Raw genomic sequence first — 19735 nt, forward strand, 5'->3', positions numbered from 1 at the left:
AAGTATATAATCTTGTTTCAGCGTTCTTTTTCCCCTCCTGAAAAGTTAGACGTCCAGCTGACTCGACTCGCTGTCCCCTCATTCCAGCGCCGACGCTCTAGTACATAAACACATGGCTAAAGGCAACTGTTTTGATTCTAGAGCAACTCGCTACATTTGAATATTGCTCTGGCTGATCTACTATGCAAAAACCTTCAGTATGCCAGTACATTCCAGGTAATTGTGTTTATTTCACCCTAGATATGTGGAAGCATCACTGTAAAGCAATATTTTAAGGTTTCAAAACTACAAGACCTTTTAATGACATGGCAGACTTGAAGTAGAAGTGACCTGTGTTTCTCCAGCTATTTGTTAGATATTGTTCCTGACAAATTTAACTAACATTTAAGACACCATTGGTATAAATTACAACCAAACATATGATAATAATGCTAAACAAACACTGGCATTCTGCAATGGAAAAGAAGAGTCATACTTTATATTTTAAAGCAATTTTAAGCAACTGATAATAGATTAAAAAAGCATAGTAACACTCCTAGGAGCATTATGTCTTTTCTGCTTACTTTCAGTTCTGTGATGGTCTAGACAAAATAAAATACCAGCAGTATTCTTTATTTTCTGTGAATTATAGTGCTTTTTTACTATACTCAGTGTATTCTTCAACCCTGAAGCAATGTGTTCTTTCTGTTTTGCAGTCTTTTATATTTCTCTTTTTCATTTCTTTCCCTCTTCTTGAATAAGCTATGGTAGTCCTCAACACTATCATAAAAAAAAAAAAAACTTTTCCAGCGAAATAATGTAGTACATTTGGCTCATTTTGTAGCTGCTTCCCAAAAATTGTTTTTCAGATATTTATTTCACTGATCATATCATCCCTATTTAGGTTTTGGTCCCTGGCTGTTTTCGTTCTAAAAACAAAATTACCCAGCATGAAGTTTTTTTCTTTGTTTCATAATAATTGCAGGGCTTGTAAAGGAGTTTTAATAGAACTTTAAAGCAAATGAGTTGCTACTTTTGTTTTCATCTTCTGTCAGTTGATGGATGTGGAATACCTCAGACATTTATTGAAAAACTGGGAAGTTCTAATGTAGTAATTATAGATGTTTCAGTATTTTCTAAGCTCTTCTGACTCCCCACTCAATCATCCAAAAGCTCTAGTTAAATTTTGAGTAAGATTTGGAATAGGAGAATATTGGATTTTTAAAAAAAGCAAAGTATTGTGATAAACTGTTGATTGACGGTAAGTGTTGTCAAAACAACGAGTAGATTCTGAGACTTTTCTATCAGACTTGAGTGATGCATTTAATTAAAAAGGAAATGTGATTGAGAATATTTAAATACCCACTTTCACAATAAGTCACCTAGGCAACCTTTAACTACTAGATTAAAAAGATTTACTTTGTCATCCTACAGATGGACATCCAAGATAGTAATTATGCCAGACGTCATTTTGCATCAGTTTTTAGCCTTTTGGAGAACACTGGATAAAGCTTTGCCAGAGCTGAGCTAACTGCGTCTTATCTCACCTTTGAGCACTTCATTGACGCTGTTCTTTGTCAAATCCACAGCATCATGTTGTCCAGTCCAGCAGCAGTCACAAGTCATTGAAACTTCAAGGTCTCTGCTTCTCTGCACAGTAATTCTTTGACTCAATCACTTTGAGGGGGTGTGAGTAGCCGTGAACAGGTGTGGAGAGTCCGATGACTCATGGTGCAGCAGTCCTCATCCTGCAGTGCTCGAATTACCTTTTGTTTCTACTCTTTTGCTCCTTTTTATCCAGCATTGAAAATGCTTTAAATTACCCCTAACTATATGTCCTTCAAAGTTTGGCTAAATTTGTTCCCACTTGATGCTGATATCAACTACTCTCTGCATTTATAAAATTTTGTGTCATGAAGTGGCAGTAATAAAACAATGTGATTTTTCCCCTAAGTCTGAAAAGTAGGTCAATACACACTCTGAAAACAGTGTGCAGTAAAGAGCATAAGCCCAGATTTATTGCTATGAATTAAAATGGTAAGAAGCAGCCAGATGGTCTTTAATAAATTCACGTAAACTAATATGTTGTCAAGTTTACAGAAACTGATATTTTAGCGGCTTTCAGGTGTGGGATGATTCAGTTTGACCTAAAACAACACGAGGAGGGAAGACATCCAGAACATTCTCTGAAAAGGCGGATTTGCTACCTGTCAGTTTGGAAAGACTGAGGTTATTCCCAAACACTTCGGATTAAATTTTTCACAACAGGCTCCAATGCTTTCTGAAGTCGATCTTCGGCGGTGTCGTTCCCCCCAGTTTTGAACTCTGCAATGTTGAGAAAAATGATCAAGCCCAGGGAAACTTCCGAGACTCAGGAAGCGGCAGTAAGCATTTTAAAGATTGACAGATGGGGGGGAGAGATACCCTTCTCTTGGAGGAAAAGAAAGAAAGAAAAAACAACTCTTCGATGCAGTTTGTCTATAAAATTGCATCTAAACAAAAAAACTTCTGAACTAATCCATAACAGATGATGATGGAAAACAAAATGTGACAAAGTAAGATTTATTTTTTTTTTTTACTATAATGAAAGGCACTGTTTGGAGAAAATCCAACACCAAACAACACAAATAACTGATGTAGTCTAGCAAGCAAAGTGATTGACAATGCTAACGTTTTGGTTGATGCAGCCACTAAACCTTAACCACCCTTAGGCATTCACTCGCATACACCCAGAGCCTAATGTGAGGGAATCTGTCCAAGTGATTGGCTCCATGCAGAGGAATTATTTTCTAAAAGGGGTGGGGGGAGAATAATTACTTAAGTGATAGACCATAACATTATTAGATGCTTGAAGACCTCAAGATATTGTTGTGTAAAATCATAGATATAATTATGAATGAACTATGACATTTAGAATCGCAGGTCAAACTTCAGTCATGCTTTAAATTAAAGAGAAAACTTTCAAAACTCACCTTGAGCTATTTCTCAACATGACTTTATATTCTTGAGAAATGTACGCTTTTCAAATGTATTTAAAGGATATGTAAATGTATTTATACATCGATCTGAATCAGTGTATAAATGTTTGTACGAATGGGTGAATCTGGCTCTACTGTAAAGCGCTTTGAGTGGTCAAAATGACTGGGAAAGCACAAAACAAGTTCAGTCCATTTAACATTTACTATCCTAAGGATGTAGGTCAGGGGTCTCAAACTCCAGGCCTCGAGGGCCGCAGTCCTGCAACTTTTAGATGTGCCTCTGCTGCAGCACACCTGAATAGAATAATTAAGGCTCTGGAGAACTGATCTACACAAGGAGGAGGTAATTAAGCCATTTCATTCCAGTGTTTTGTACCTGTGGCACATCTAAAAACGGCAGGACTGCGGCCCTCGAGGCCTGGAGTTTGAGACCCCTGATGTAGGTAATGCATGTTTTTTCCTATGGCTTGAAAGCTAAGGCCAGAGTGAAGAGGTTTAGGCTAAACGCTGGTGTGTAGCCTTTTAGATCAGTGGCTCAAGTCTCATGTGCCATGCTGCAAATCATCAACACATTCAGTGAGAGAACACATTGCTTTACAGACAGAGTGTCAGTAGGCACGCAAGATGGAGGCAGCATAGTTTCTGTTGGCAAGTGTGAAAGGACAAGGATCACAGCAAGGGGACATTATTGCCCGCAGGGTGGTCTCGATGGGAGAGGTGACCCATGCGGGACATTATGTCACTGGAAAAGATGGCAAGGACTGAGCGCTATTATGTGCAACTAATTCTCCGGCTCCTCGCACAATGCATGATTCCGCCTCTGAGTGCTTAGATTGTTTGCGATTTACTATGACATGAGGATTCATCTGCTTTGAGCGTGTCTTTACTCCTGCTGTCATCTTTCTTCTCAGCATTGTATGCCCAAACTGAACCAACCACACAAAAGCAAAGAGCTGACAGAGGCTTTTTCATATGGCCAACAGATTACATAATTTGATTCTCAGTGTGCTGTGTGCACATCCCTGCTCACACTAACTTGGTTGCAGATGGAAGGAAACGCCACACATGCACACACCATACTCTCACTGTCTCTTTTCTGCTTACTCAAACATGCTCTAAGCCTGTGCAGACTTTGCGCACACACACTTCCGCCCAGACACTCTCTCTCCGAGGACACCACCACCCCCCACTTTAGTCGGCAAGCTGGACCCTTAGTGCCCGGAGGCAGAGAGGAGGAATGACGGAGAAAGAGATCAGTGGACCCACTGATGTGTGTGTGCTGTTTACACCCCAACTCCCAGTTCTCTCCTGGTCTTCATCTTTCTCCCACCCACCCCAACCTCCAATTCTGAGCTGCAAATTCAGCAGTCTGTCACCTATACTCACAGACCTGCAAAATCACACACAAATACTCTTTCCATCTTTATATGCTTCATTCACCATCTGACTGACTGTGCAACCATGCATATTGCAGTCACCTGCAAAGTCAAGGGCACAAACCTGCTTTATTTATTTATTTTTTAATAAGCAAGAAACTAAGACCTCCTTAATGACGTCTGAGCAGTCTCACCTTCTGCTTGCTGAATTATACATTTACATGAGTTGCAGGATTACATGCTGACGTTTTAAATGTCATCTGAAAGATGCATCAAGGCACAAGGACATTAGTCTGGTCCTGAGGAAGAAGTACACACTCAGAAGTAGGCCTCTTAGTTTAGTCATCTGTGCATATGTGATGTGCCTGGTCAGTTTTCCTTCTACTCTTTTCTATCTATATATCTATCGTATTTTCACGACCATAGAGCGCACCGTACTAAAAGGCGCAGTCTCAGTTTTGTGTGCCATTACTGTATTTAACACACACATAAGGCGCACCGTGTTATAGGGCGCGGGTTTTACATCAACAACACACACACAAGCATACAAGTGTGTATTTAAAAATAGAGTGGAAGCAAAACTGATTTTGGTTGTGCTTTATTTAAGTATTAATTACAAAGTACTAACATCAATCATCAATGTTTTACCGGTAATGTCATCAGTCAAACCCCTCGAAGTCCTCACTTTCCTATATATATTGTAGCGTAACTCGCCCGCCGCTGCCTTCCACTCTTGGTGAAACTGTGGTCTCCATCGGTCATCCATCGCCCCCACGCCGCTCGCAGCCTGACTTTGAACGGCCGGTTGACACCGATGTCCAGCGGTTGTATTTCCTTTGTCAGGCCTCCCGGAATGACAGCAAGCTCAGAGTTCATTTGCTTTACTTGTTTTTTGACATCGGGTGTGAGATGGGCACGCATGGAGTCACAGACCAACAGCGATGGTGATGCGTGGAAAAAACCACCTGGTCTCTTTACATACACCACCCTCAGCCACTCTTTCATCATTTCCTCATCCATCCAGCCCTTTTCATTAGCCTTAATGATGACCCCTGCTGGAAACTTCTCTTAGGCAAAGTCTTTCTTAAAATCACCATAGGCGGCAGTTTCTGTCCATTAGCATGGCAGCTAAGCACAACAGTAAACGAAGACTTTTCGTCACAGCGATCTCACCGTGGCGGTCCCTTCTTCTCCACCGTGACTCACCGATGTCGAAGTGAGCGGCACCCCCATGTTAGTGATGTGGCAGGGCTGGATGTGTTTGTCGGCTGTGTTTGCGGCAGTAGGAGCGTGAAGGCCAGCTTTTCATTATAATCCGCTGGAAGTTGCTGCGCTACCGTAGTAGTCCTGGTCCGATGGAAAATGGCACCGCTTCACGAAAGCACCAAGACGGACCTCAGCTGCGTCTTCTTGACCTGTCGGAGCTCGCTTTCAGCTTCCTCCACTTAGAACCATAGATTCATTAATCTCGTCTGAGCAGTCTCACCTTTCTGCTTGCTGAATTATACATTTACTGAGTTGCAGGATTACATGCTGACGTTTTAAAACAACAATGTCATCTGCATAACGATGCATCTTTTATACACAATCCACGCCCACTTCACCCTTTAACGCGTTCATGGTGTTCCCTAATCACCTTTACAACACAGGGCGCACTGCACTATAGGGCGCACCTCATATTTTGAAGAAAATCTAAGACTTTTATGTGCGCCTTATGGTCGTGAAAATACGGTAGTTGATTTATTTCTGTGCATCACACTTTATTGTTTTATATTTCGTTGTATGTTTCTATCTTGTTTTTTGTTGCTTATATGTATTAATGTCTGCACACAAAACATGCATTCTATGAAACGGCTCTGTGGGATTAATACATTTTGAATATCAGCTTCTAGTTTGGCTCTACATAATAACAAAACCTATTGATCAAAAATGATTATTTTTCAGTGGTAATCAAGATATAACAAGCATAAATGCCTGCACATCTGGAACAAACATCAAAAGTCACTAGTGCCAGCTTCTCAAATGAAGTGATTCCTGGTTGGTTGGATGGATGGATGTTTGATTGGGTGGGTGGACGACTGGCTGAATGGTTTGATGGATGGAGGGTTGTTTGGCTGAAAGAGTGTATGGAGGGATGGTTGGTTTATTGGATTGTAAGCCTGACTGACTGAAAATGAACGATTATCAAAATGATACTGCCATTTTTCACCATGTACACTTTGTCCGAATACATTAAGTGTATTATTTCTAGACTCAATAAGTAACTGTTAGATAATTGTGCTTTAAATATGGATCAAAGTAGTGGTCATTATATTTCTTGCAATCAAGCAGCTCTTCTCAGATCAGAGAGGTGGAGGTTTTTCACCATTGTCAGCTCATAATTATACAGATATCTTAGGTGATTTCTCTTTATGCAGTTCTTTATATCACAGCTTCATCAACCACAATGGAAAAACACCTGTGGTCTGTGCTTATGAGGCCTTCCTACTGCTTAAAAATTCAGTCTTGCCCCATTTTTTTTCTCTTTTTTTTCACTTATTTTCACCTTCATTTCGGCTGATTAAAATAGTGAAGGACTACAGTTTGGTTGGTGGATTATTTGCCCTCTTTTATTGGACTAGTTCCTCTTGGGAATGTGTGAGGAAACACTTTTCCACTTGGTTTGACGGGGAGTTGTTGTAGCCGACTCTTTTATGCCTCCGTTAAAATGAAATATGTACAATTCCGGGCGGCTCTGACCCAAACCCGCAGAGCACCGGACCATTGGAACATGTTGATTATTTTTCGTTTTAATCCACCCTGCTTTTTTATTTTCTCCTGTGTGGTGGGATGATTGTTGGTTTATACCAAATTTCATTTGGAGCCTCTTTGAGTCGTATCTGACTCTTTCATACTTGGGTACAAAAACAAGTTTCTGCAAGATCCTAAAACTACAATGACTCTGCTTCACATAAAAGTTTACTTCTTCTGCAATTTTAATATTTTTAAATTTACTATATCAATAAAAATGTTTCTGTCTGTTTTCCCCCTTTGTCCTCAACTGCCAAATATAAGCTGAATCCTGCTGGAAGATCATAAAATAATTTAAAATAAAATAATGTTTTCTTACAGTCGACTGAATCGAATGTAGAAAATTCTGTTAAATAATTTTTAGAACAGACAAGTAACATCCCAAGTCAGTCGCTCTTTGATGCTTGACACCTTTTTTTCAGCTACAACATAACCCAGATTTCTAAAGTATGAAATTACAAAGGGATGAAGTAACCATCACCCGGGAGTGACACTTCCTTATTCTTGCAAGGCTTTTAATTGAGAATTTTACCCATCATCCTCTCAGTTTCTCCTTCCTGTTTTTTTTCCCCCCATGCAAATATGACATTTTCCCCTGATGTTGATTGGCATTTATGCATTCTTGTTCCATCAAGGAAATGCTAAAACATTTAATATGCACATTTTCATCCAGCTTCAGGGCTGCTCTCTTATAGTTCTAATTTAATCATGGATGAAGCAAGACAGAGTGTGATATCCACAATTTGGCTAAAAATAAGATGCAGGCAATTTATAGTCATTTACACACACTTTGACATTTTTTAAGGCCTGTGCTTGGAGCCATACTTAACTCTATTTAATGTGGGCTGCCACTGAAGCATTCCTCCCTTACATTTTCCATGCCTTTATGTCCTTTGGTCCTCTCTTGTCTAATGAAATGGTAAATATTTATTTCTTGGGGGCATCATTTTGGTGCTCCACTTGCTGGTTAGGTTAACGTTTGTTCTGTTTGATAAATAAAGGCTCTCTTATTTTAGTTACAAAGCGATGAGAAAATGATGATGCGTCACATATCTGTTATTTAAGACTACAAGTATGTGTTGCCTTTGTTATGTCTGATATGGGTAGAGAAGCTTTAAGGTTTAAGAATGCAAACATTTTTATTTTCAATTTTTAACTGTAAATTAATTCAGTATTTGTACTGAGACCTGAAATCTAAAAAAATAAACTATTGTAGAGATGCTGGCCTTACAAAGATTTAGTCCTCATTTATTTTAAATGTGTAAAACTTTGTTTGTTTGTTTTTTGTTTAGTTTTATTAGCTTAGAACCATACAAGAAATGGGAAGTGATGACCCAGGATTGCAAATTGCAGAACAGAGACTGCTTTAGCTACTTGGAATATTTGTCAAAATAATGTAAAGCTAAAACGGATGAGGCCAGTCTACTTTTAGCAGTGGAGGAGAGAAGAAGTTTGCTGTATAACTGAAGTGGGCACAAACGCCTCATCAGTTCTCTTTATTACCTGCGCATAGACACATTGTCAGGCTGTTTCTTGGTTGAGCAGCCAGTTCTTTTCCTAAATGAATTTGCTTATTTTTTCTCCTCTGTTCACCTTCCGACTGTGTCCCTCGTGCGTCGTCCTCTTCTGTTCAACCCCTCCACTGTTTTTCTTTTTATTATTTTGCTCCTGCTCTAGTACCTGCACACTATCAACCCCTGTTTTTCTCTTTCCCAATCTCATCTTTAATTCAGCCTCTTTGTCTTTTTGATTCCCTTATTCCCTCATCTGCTTTTTACATTTTCACAATCTAAGCCCTGAATTAGGCATCCTATTTATTAATCTGCCTACCTCCACATGCGCTCTAATGCTCTGCCACAAAGAGACTACATGACTGCCTTTTGGTTTATTAGACATTATTGGTTTTTAATCTGTTTCTTTCATAGGCATCTAAATGTGTGTGTGCCTGTGCATTTTACTCTGAAAGAGAAAATGTTCTGGGTTCCTGTAAATGTCTGGACTTTCCAGTTTTGAATAAGTATGAAGAGGAAAAACAAATGTACATTCCACAATAATTTTACCGTACTTTATTCCTTGATTCAATGTCCTAACAATTCTTTATTTTCAGCCTTTCATTTTTAAACTACCGGTTTTTGTCCATTTGATCTTCTATCCTTTCTTTTCATGCATCTGTCCATTTTTTTTCCTTTCATCCAACTTTTCTTCCTTTCAACCTTTCACCAGTCCTACATTTTTCATTTATCCATTCATTTATGTTCTCCTTCTCATCCTTTCCTTCTTTCTATTCCTTCATAATGCTTCCCTCCTATCCATCCAAGGCTGGGTTCACACTGCAGCCTGAAGTGACCCAATTCAGATTTTTTTTTTGCCGGGGCCATTCACACTGCCGCCCATATGCTATCTGTATGTGTTCTGCAATTTGAACGGGCAAACGACCTGAAAGTGTCCCATATGCGCAGTAGAGGGCGCAATAGTGTCAGCGTTCTCAGTGTTCTGCCAGCCACCATAAAAAGAAGAAGTGCTCAGTGTTTGTGGAAGTAAACATGGAGGCTAACAGTGGAGCATAGCTTGTGCGTATCAGGACGCAGAACAATGAGATTTGTTGACCTTCATGTCGGAGGTATGCGACCTGGATGTTAGGTCACATTTGAATCGGTCGCATTCGAAAAGAATCCGACCTGTGCTATAGAGACTCATGAAAAGATCGGATACAGGTCGCATTAAGGCAAAACATTTCGGAATTGGGTCACTTCAGGTTCCAGTGTGAACTCACCCAAATTTCCATTCATCCATTTATCTTTCCATTCATCTATCAAGTCGTCTATTCATCCATTTCTCCTTCCATCTTTTTAAGTATGAAGTTTAATGCTTTTCCCCTCGTGCTGTACATTTATACTGTTCAATTCAAAAACACTTTTCTAATCCCAAATGGAAATTAAATATTTGTTAAATGTTAAGTTTTGTTGGGGAAAAAAATCAAGTGTTTGGTTGAGTTTGTTCTTGTGTGTCAGTGGAAGATAATGTTTTGTTTAGACTTACATGTAAAACTCTGATATTCAGAGAATAGGTCAGTGTGAATGAAGTGAAGGATTTTTAGCACATTTGCATAAAAAAAAAATAAAAATTACATCCCTAAAGACATTTTCAGTTTTTAGGCTCAATCTCGGAATTCACTAATGGCAAACCTGTTTTAACAGGTTATTTTTATATAATCTAAATTGAAACAAGAGGCTTATAAAAACATGTATGTTGGTTACATTTTCCATGTGAGCAGTCTAAAGTGCATCTTGCGTCATTCTTTTTCCCTCATTAGTCTACAGAAAAGATGTCTGAAGTGCAGTGGTTGGAGTGTCCTCAACAGGACTTTCAAGTTACCTGGGAAAAAAATGTCTCAATGTTGGAGAGATCTTAGTGAGTTCTTAAGAGTTCCCGTCTAATTTAGGTCAGACTGTGTTCAGCTCGATGCTTTCTTGCCTGCAGAAAACACTTTACATCTAGAGAATGGGACTACTCTGTTAGTTTTGGGTGTGTGTTTTTTGTGCATTTTGGAGCCACTGTCTTTTTATTTCCCTCGCTCTTGCCTTGGGGAGAGACAGTTATGTAATCAGAATCTCATCATACTTGCACTTCAGATCCCAGTGCTGTGGTAGGCTCTTTACATACCTTTTCTCCTGTTGCATATATATATATATATATATATATATATATATATATATATATATATATATATATATATATATATATAGGGGCAAGCAGTATGGTTACTTCTTGCCCCTCCTTGTTTTATCTTTTTTTATCTTCTTTTAGTTTGGGTTTTCCAGGGAATTTTACATAATTTCACCGTAGAGGTTTAGAAAACATTAGCTGTTCCATTCAAACAGAACACTGAAGTTGAGTACACAGCTTCTCTTGAGCTTTAATTTTTTTGTCTTGTTTTGATTAGAGCATATTTTGAAGATCATATTTCTCCAATGTAGACTGGGGTTGTTGATCTTTGCTGGTGAACTTTGACCAACATCCTATGATGGGATCCAAAAAAAGCGTCATTCAGTATTATCAAATATACTTATCTGAATATGTATGTTTCTTATTTTCCATAGTCAGAATGAGTCTCACACTCCCACAAACTTCATTTTGGCTATCTGCCGATGTGTAAAAAGAATGTAATCTTTAAAGACATTTAAAAGAAAGTTTTGTGATTATCTCACCATTTTTGTCATCGGTTGAAAGAGAAACTTTGTACAAGAGAAACGTCAGGCATTTGAATCATAATACAAAACACGACATGTGGGAAGTGATTCAGACTTGAACTATGTCAGATTTTCTCTTTAGCGCAGTTTCCTTCTCCTTTTCTTTATTTTCATACTTCTTGCTCTGCTTTTTTTTTCCCCTCTGTGCTCTTCAGCGCTGCCATATTAACCCCTCTGTCAGTCTGCGAGTCAGCGCCGCCGCCACTGCCTCACTCCCACCAGCACCCATCAGGAATCATCTGCAGAGAAAAGCTCAAGAAGCAACAATGCCACCATGGCTACTGTTGGCAACACATGTAGCCTTTTTAATTACCAAGCTGATTAATTGCTTTTTAATTGCATACTTAGACAAAATAAACTTCTGTCCCCATTCCCTTCTTTGTTCCTTAAACTCTTCAGTAATTTCCAGTGATCAGCAGGACAGTGTGCTCTCAATGACAATAATCCTGTTGAGCTGAAAGGCATTTCATAGACTAGAGCGACACAAAAGCAGCAAAGAGTAGAATAGGGACACATGGGCTTCAAACTGCTACCTCCTCTTAACTCTGCATGCTGCCAAGGCAGGTGGGCTCATTTCTGGGGAGCCCAACTTCACCTATACGTCTTCAAGGTTATATAAAGGACCGTTTCTGACAAAATACGTAAAGATGACATTTTTAAAAGCAATGTTATCTGTTTTGATTACATTACTTGTCACTGTGAAATGAAATAAATTAAAATTCTTACCTTGGAGACATATTCACTTGGAAAGAACTATAGAATCCAATCCGGTTGTCCGGTTATGTATTCTGCGTTTGTATTCTGAGTTTCCATTCATGACTGAACAATTTAAAAATTGTCCATCACCTGACAATTCCTCGGTGCATCTCTAACAAGTAATCATTTCTATTATGATTTTTATTATCATTCATCACTTAGTGCCCAGTCGAAATGACAGTGAGTCTAAAGATGCTGCTTGCTTGATCACCCAAATACCTGAAAATCAGTGAGGCCAAACAGTTTGTGTAATCATAGTAAACAAAACCAAATCAAGCCCTGTTTGTCTCTGTTTCCTCCCACTTTCTTTCAGTAGCAACTCATTTTGTCTTCAAGGTTATGGTGACAGTTAGTACATTAAGAGACCTTTCCTGTTCCTGACGTATTTTACTTGTCACCTCGTCTCGCCCTCCATCCCCGCTTTGGTTCTCATCATTTGTCTAATTCTTTTGAAGAATGAGAAACTCAACTGTGTTCCGCCGTGCTATGGAGTGGTGAACTTTAATTGCATGCTTATTCCCTGCTGTTGTTTTATGATTATTTTTTTCTTTATTGCTGTGATCTGTCTCTGCTTGATCATGTTCTAATGGCCGCGGACAGACACAGTCACCGCTCCGGTTAGAAAATCATGCCATTTGATGTAAGGCTCCATATGCCGGAGCGACTGCCTCCGGGGAAGATGGGTGTGTGTGTGTGTGTGTGTGTGTGTGTGTGTGTGGTGGTGGTTCTGGTGTGTGTCTCATCTGCATACAGCGCTCCGATCCTCTCAGCCGTCTGGTCTCCCATGCCAGCGGAGGAGGGTGGCACCTTTAAGCACGTTAGCGCAGGTACAGGTTATTTTTGTGCATCGCTTTGATTATACACCCATTTGCTCTGTTTCTATGGCAACCTTATGCTCCCTCTCGGTTCTCATGTTCATAGCACCCATCTTTGACAGGTGCAAGTTAGAGTTTAATTCTAATTGCATTTTGTCTGCATGATGACAAGCTCGTTCCTCCTCCAGCTGATGCAGTCGTGTTCAGGAGGATCAATTTGTGTCGATTTAAAAAAGGAAAAAAAGAAAAACCTTGCAAGTGCCCGGCATGATAGCCTCAGGTTGCATTCAAGCCCCTCACCGTCTCGTACGTGTCTGCTTGCCTGTATGCGAGTTTTGGCAGCATAAGTGGGGGTCACATTAGGCGTGTAAGCCGGGGTTGAGTAGCCTCGCTGCCTGCCTGCTGCCTCTTTGATGGGAGAACATCTGTTGGCTGTGATACGAAGCTGGGGAGGATTTCTTTCTCTCTTCTTCTCCTTCGCTCCTTTGCTTGCTCCGTGGTCTCTGTTACGAATTCCCCAGCTGCTTCGCTCTCTCCCATCTTCTGGGGGGAAAAGAAAAAAGAAAAACAGCCTACCCGTCCCCCACCACCTGTTCAGTTTTAATACATAATTTATCTGCTAAAGTAACCACATCTGAGAGACTCAACCCCCTGTCCATTTCCAGCTTTCTGTCAGCTTTCGGTCTGTTTAATTCAGCCTAGTGGCTGAATTAAAGTTTTTAATTCACTGCCTTCAACCTGCAGAAATGTGCACCATCAGGGAAGCAAAACTTTAGAAAAAGAAGAAAAAAAATTAAGAATTATTACACTAATTTACCAGGAGCGAAAATCATCTCTAAATTTGCCTGATCTGTCAACTTGTTTTACTAAGTTTAACATTCATCCAAGGACTGCAGCTGTAGATGAAAGGAGTGCACCGTCTTTAAGAGGGAGCACAGGCTGAAACTGTCAGCAATCATTACATGTTTGATTACATTTTAAATCTGAAGCCACTATTTTATATCCGAGTTTCACAGTTTTTCAGCTGGCTCAATGGAATGGATGCATGTCTCTGAACAGGTAAAGTATCTGGTGGCAGTCAGATAGGCCATAATCATTCTGGGCCTGATTGTTACGCAATCACCGTCCCTTGCAAATGTATGGATGCCTCAGTTTTCTATGCTACAGCCACAAACTAAAGTGCATTTACTTTGTATTTAAATTTGTGACTGAGCATTATATAGACCAGCACAATATACATGGTGTTGAAATAATGTTTTACTAGTTAATGTATGTAATACTTTTTTTTAATCTCTTGACTTATTCTTGCTTCCTTATTGTGGCTGACATGGGAAAAAAAAGAAAGAGTTTCTGTAAACGTATTTTACTGGTGCTGTGTGATTTCAGGTTTTACTGTTCTGAAATAAGCCTGTCTGCAGCTTGACATGTTTTGTTACCAAGTCTTGTTATGTGGCCTTGCAGACCAATAACCAGTCGTATTGTGTTATCTCAGTTTGACAGGAACTATGTTGCTACTAAGTCGAGTCTGTACCCAAACCAGTACCCAAGGTCACAGCCACACCTCGTTTGTTTGTGATCTTTTTAATGTATGTATGGTTAATTATCCTATAATTGGATAAATTACGACCAAAACCTTGAACAGCAGACAAATCGTCTTTCCAAAGTCTCCCTTTCCTTAAATGCTTCATCCTTTTGCTGAAACTGCTTTTTCTGAGCTGCCAGGGTCAATGTGCGACATCACTAACCTCTTTGAACCCCAGAGATGGGCGTCTCATGGTCCCAGAGGTATTGGGTCCATGTCTTTTCACTTTAATGGAACAGAATAACTTGGCCATCCCAGCACCTGTCACTCAACTCTAATGTCCAGCCAGGATTGATGAGGGATGTTCTCACAGGAAAGGTGTTCTGTTTGAAGCAGACATGGACGCTGCAGTGACCTAGTGTTTTACAACAAAATACAACCCAATCATTGTAAAACGTGCAGTAAATCATAGTGCTGGTAACTCTCCTTTCAAACAGTGAAGCTGGGGTTTACCTATGTGAGTTCAGAGACTTACCTGGAATCAGCCTCTCATTATATTAGTCACTGGCGGTGAGTCATATTTGGTTGAATTGCTGTTGTTAGAGAATAAAGTGTATGAAGCATTTATGACTACTTCAGTATGCGTCATTATTGAAATGACCTCATGGAAAGTATTAACTTTTTCTATTAAAATTACATTATATTATTTTTGTTTATAAATCTTCTACATATATTCCTTTTTCTCCTAAGGTATGTATCATTTTTTTCTTAGCGTCAGGCTTCAATTTGAACAAAACACTTTAATTTCAGTATTCTGACTGGTCAGTTGTTTGGGCCTTATGGTGTGTGTAACCTTATTGATGATGAGTGTTTATTCTGTAGAAACCGTCGAACGGTCTGCATCGTAATTATTGTGGTTGTGATGAGGCAAAGGATCTGATTGAAGCAGCTGTCTGTCTTGTTGATCATTCCTCGCCTCTAATTGTTTAGTCGATACAGACAACATCGTTAAGGAACAGGAAATCCGGGGTCGCCCACCTTTCTGCTTCACAAACCTGGAGCACTCATTAACATGACACCAGTGCTGTTTTTTAAATGAGCTCTTAGCATGCCAATCAAATCCTCCCCTTGGCCAAATAACAAATGTATATAAATATTTTTTTTATGTTATATCAATGAGACGTAGAGGGAACAATTTCTCCAAATTCTTAGAGAAATGTTCATGTATGGACAATCTTTTCTGTAGTTTGTTAAATCTGAGCAGTCTGAGACTTGTTGCACTTCCTAGCATGACAGTTGAGGAGCCCACAATTCATAACAGTGGGGCTCTGCCACTACCCTGCATGTATGCATATACGTCTGCATTAATGAGTGGAGAGATGAGTGCGGATTGGTCTGTAGGATATGTAGTGAGTTTTGAAGTGTGTTTCGACTGCAGAGCCTTTCCCACCTCTAACTCCTGTGTGAAAAGTGAGTCATTCTCTCTCGAACAGATTCATCAGGGACATAATGGGGCTAAATTGATTAACAAAGGGCACTTTTATGACTAACACCGCCCTATTGATTTCAATTGTCCTCCACAGCTGATTACGTGATGAATTAATAACAGAACTACGTAAAAGACATGCAAGAAGATGCACCTGGGGTGTGTTACCCAATTTTTTAGTTGGTTCACAGGTCCTTCAATTTTTTTGTTATACACAAGTGCGTCATTTATTGTGATGGAGTTACTTCCTCTGCTGATGTGTGTTGGAATCAGATTACTCATCTGGGTATTGCTGCCGTCACTGCATTACTTTTGTTGGCACTTACGAAAGGAAGACTAAGTCTCAAATGAGTAATAATATGAGTAGTAATAATATCAAAGAATAATAATCAGTGTTTACCTTAATATAAAAACAGAGTTGATGCTCCTTTTGCGGTTTGTAAAAGATTAACATGTTTAAGCGCCAGGAAGTCTGTGGTGAAAGAAACTGTTTTATTCTCCACATGTGAGATATGGAATTTAATTTCAGTAAAAATAGAAACTGGCCTTCTTGTAAACTTCATATGCATGGTGTGCCTACAGATCATTCATAGATATTACTCAGGTAAGAAAATAGGTAATGACAGGGGTAGACCCAAAAGATTTTCAATCCTAATCATCTTGGGAAAATAGCAGAAAAACATTTCTCCATGGTTTATAATCTATTTCTTAATTCACCAACACTATTTATTGCATTTGTGGACATTTAAAGTGTTACTTCTTGAGAAATTTCTGCTGTAATTTTAAGAAAATGTAGTGTCCATACACAAAAATTGGATGGAAAATAAACCCTTCAAATTGGCAAATACGATTCTAGACAAGTAGATAATTTCCAAATAAAAAAAAAAATTGAGCCAGCCAGGGTCACAAAATAAGTTGTACTAACCCATAACAAATTGCACTAGCCACCATTTTTATTTTCTTTTTAGAATATTTGTCTTCTTTAAAAGGAATTGATTTAAATTTGAGCACATCTCATGTTCCATAGTAACCATATACAACACTTCAATTGGATCTGTCATACATGCTACATGTAACACCTCATACTCATTACCATGTTGACTCAATTTTCATTCTCACCCCTTCCTCTGCCATAATATGTGTACAGTTATCCAACTGTGTGGATATTAATCTACTTGTGTTCTATTGTGTGAATCTGTTCTGATCTGCCCATATCCCGGTCTTTAGGGACACTTTGTTCACTTCAAGCCGTAAATATTTCAATAAATTCAGCCCAAGCCAGTTGGCAGACCTCTTAACTACCTAAAGAAGAGCTTTGCTTGCTGTTGAAGAGCCGCACTTCAGCCAGTAGAGTATCTCATCCACCAGCCTGACAAAGTAAAGCTCTGTAAAACTGCTCAATTGCAGATATATTTTACTTTATGGCCATGCAAATTGGAATGCAATCTTTAAATCTTCAACTTCTTAGTTGCAGTGCTGGCAATTGAATCCCAACTGTGGATTTTCTGCTTGTGGCTTGTAGTTAAGATTTACTCAGAGCAACCACAGAAAGGTCTCTGATAGGGCAATAAGGAATAGATATTAATGTGAGGGGATGGGAAAACATTTCTCTTAAAAACAAAACAATGACCTCAGTTGAGATGCAATGAGAGATCCACATAAAATTCTGAAACCAGGATCCAATAACTCTATCTTCCAGGATGAAACCTCGCTCCCACACAGAGCCAGAGTGTTTGGAGTGGAGAAGATGGAACGGCTTCCCTCAGTTTTATTCCTTATTGCTGTGAGAGGGTGCAATCATCCAATCCACCAAGCAGTTCCAAGCAAGAGTGATTACCAGGTTTTGATGGCATTAGCCACGGGTTTTGTTGTGTTGCTCATTACATGGACTTGTAATCCTTGCAAGTCTTTCCTCCAGGGTTTTTACACATTCTGGAAAACTATGGAAAAGTGTTTCCAGGTCTGAATTTGTACCTCCTAAATTCTTTCCTTCTGTGTGCTTGCAGCCATCCCTGGGTCATTACATCTTTCATTCCCTGTTCTTGGTAATTTGTGACTCCGTCTTTCTGTTCTTGCCTCATTCTTTGTCCGTCTCTTTTCTTCTTTCCCTCCTTTTGTTCTTACTGTCTTCTCTCATTACCTTCCTAACTTCAAACTATTCTTCTATCCTTCCTTTCTTCCTTTTGTCATTTCTCTTTCCCTCCTCCCTGTCGCCTTACTTTTTTCCTTGGTTTTTCTTCTCTCCTCTCTCTTTTCTATCTTTCTTTCATCTTGTGCTTTCTTTCCTTCATTTCATCCCTCTTTATGAAAACATCAGTCATAAATTCATTGTTGGTAGCACACAAGAGGGGCCGGAGAGAACAAACAGAACCAAACACATTTGCCGAAGGGGAGACACAAAAGCCAAGAAACAAAGTCATAATTTCAAGTTGGCAGCATCCAAACTCTATCAAACATGCTTGAACATTTTATCTTTTATTATGCGATTCTGATTGCCATCATTGACTATATAAGCAACCTTCTCCCCCATCATCACATTACCCTCCCAGATTAACTTGTCACTCTCTCGGGGGTAAATTTGTTCTTCATTCTACAGCTGCCATGAAGGTCATCCTGGTCTCCATCATTAGGACTTGTTCTCCCTTCAACTCCAGCTTAATTGCCTGTTGGTTAGACCCATTTAGGTGCATTTCTTCCCCCCTCTCTCACATCACTTCTGGCAGGTTGGTGGCTCTCGTCTGCGGCTGTAGTTGCCGCGTCGCATACCTGCATTCAAGTGGAACAAACAGGACGGTTGGCTGCTCACGGAAGGTCATCAGCCCTGGGCGCCGCGAGTGCATGAGTTTGCGTTTTTTTATAAAACGACTTGGACTATAGCGTCTCTAATGGTGCATTCAGGCAGGATGCAAAGCAAGTTTTTATTCTTTTGTAATCACTCTAATCACCAGCATTTTGGCAGCGTTAGACACAATTAATGAATTGAATGCACAGCGCTTTATGCTCTTTCATAAAGGCGCAACAAAGAAAGCAGCAGCAGCTGTGGGGTGTTTGTCTTTCTCTCCCCACAAATGTTTTACTGCAGACAGAAGAATGCAAACTAGTGAAGCTGTTCGCAACACCTGGGAGCTGGAAAAAAGGTTGATGTTTTTGTTTATAGGCTATGGTCCAATGGGCAATACTTTAAAAAGAGCTTTTTGTCTTCCATTCTTTGACAAGAACTTTAAAAACAAAATTAGTGGAAATTAGTTTTGTCAGCCTTTTTTTTATATATATAAACTAATAATTTTTCGCCCCCTTGAGACCGACACACCCTTGCGATTGGACATCATGTCCTACCCAGATTTCCAACATTTGCTACCGCGGTAAAAGTGTTGCAGTGATGCCCACCGGGGTAATGAATGGTGACACCTAATCTTTGTCATCCCTAATTGGTGCTGCAGGTTTGATTAAAAGCCGAGTCATGTCAGCTCCCTCAGAATGTGGGAAGCATGTTTATTACGGGACGCGGTGGATTCCAGGGTTCGTCAGCGTGCTTGTAATGTGTGCATTCGGCCGCATATGTTTGCTATGCTAATATTGCACACACCTGCCTGGTGCTGAGGCAAAAATCCTGCTTGATCTTGGGCTTTGTGAAGCGTGGCTGCGTTTTTGCTCTTCATTAACCTTGCTTGCCCTCAATCCCTGAAATTTCAACTTGTTTATTTTCTGTCAACCTTCTTTTCTCCATTTTTTATTTCTGCTTCTTTTTGAATTTTTAAGCATTTTTTTTCTAGATGAACTCAA

At 39.6% G+C, this 19735-nt stretch overlaps 1 protein-coding gene across 1 annotated transcript in view; it reads left to right on the forward strand.

Moving 5' to 3' along the window:
* The window catches only part of snd1 (staphylococcal nuclease and tudor domain containing 1), a 172654-nt gene that overhangs the window by 113920 nt on the left and 38999 nt on the right, over positions 1–19735 (forward strand). The gene's annotated exons all lie outside the window — the stretch shown is intronic.

The sequence above is a fragment of the Gambusia affinis genome, linkage group LG23 (assembly GCF_019740435.1).
Source record: "Gambusia affinis linkage group LG23, SWU_Gaff_1.0, whole genome shotgun sequence".
Lineage (NCBI taxonomy): Eukaryota > Metazoa > Chordata > Actinopteri > Cyprinodontiformes > Poeciliidae > Gambusia > Gambusia affinis.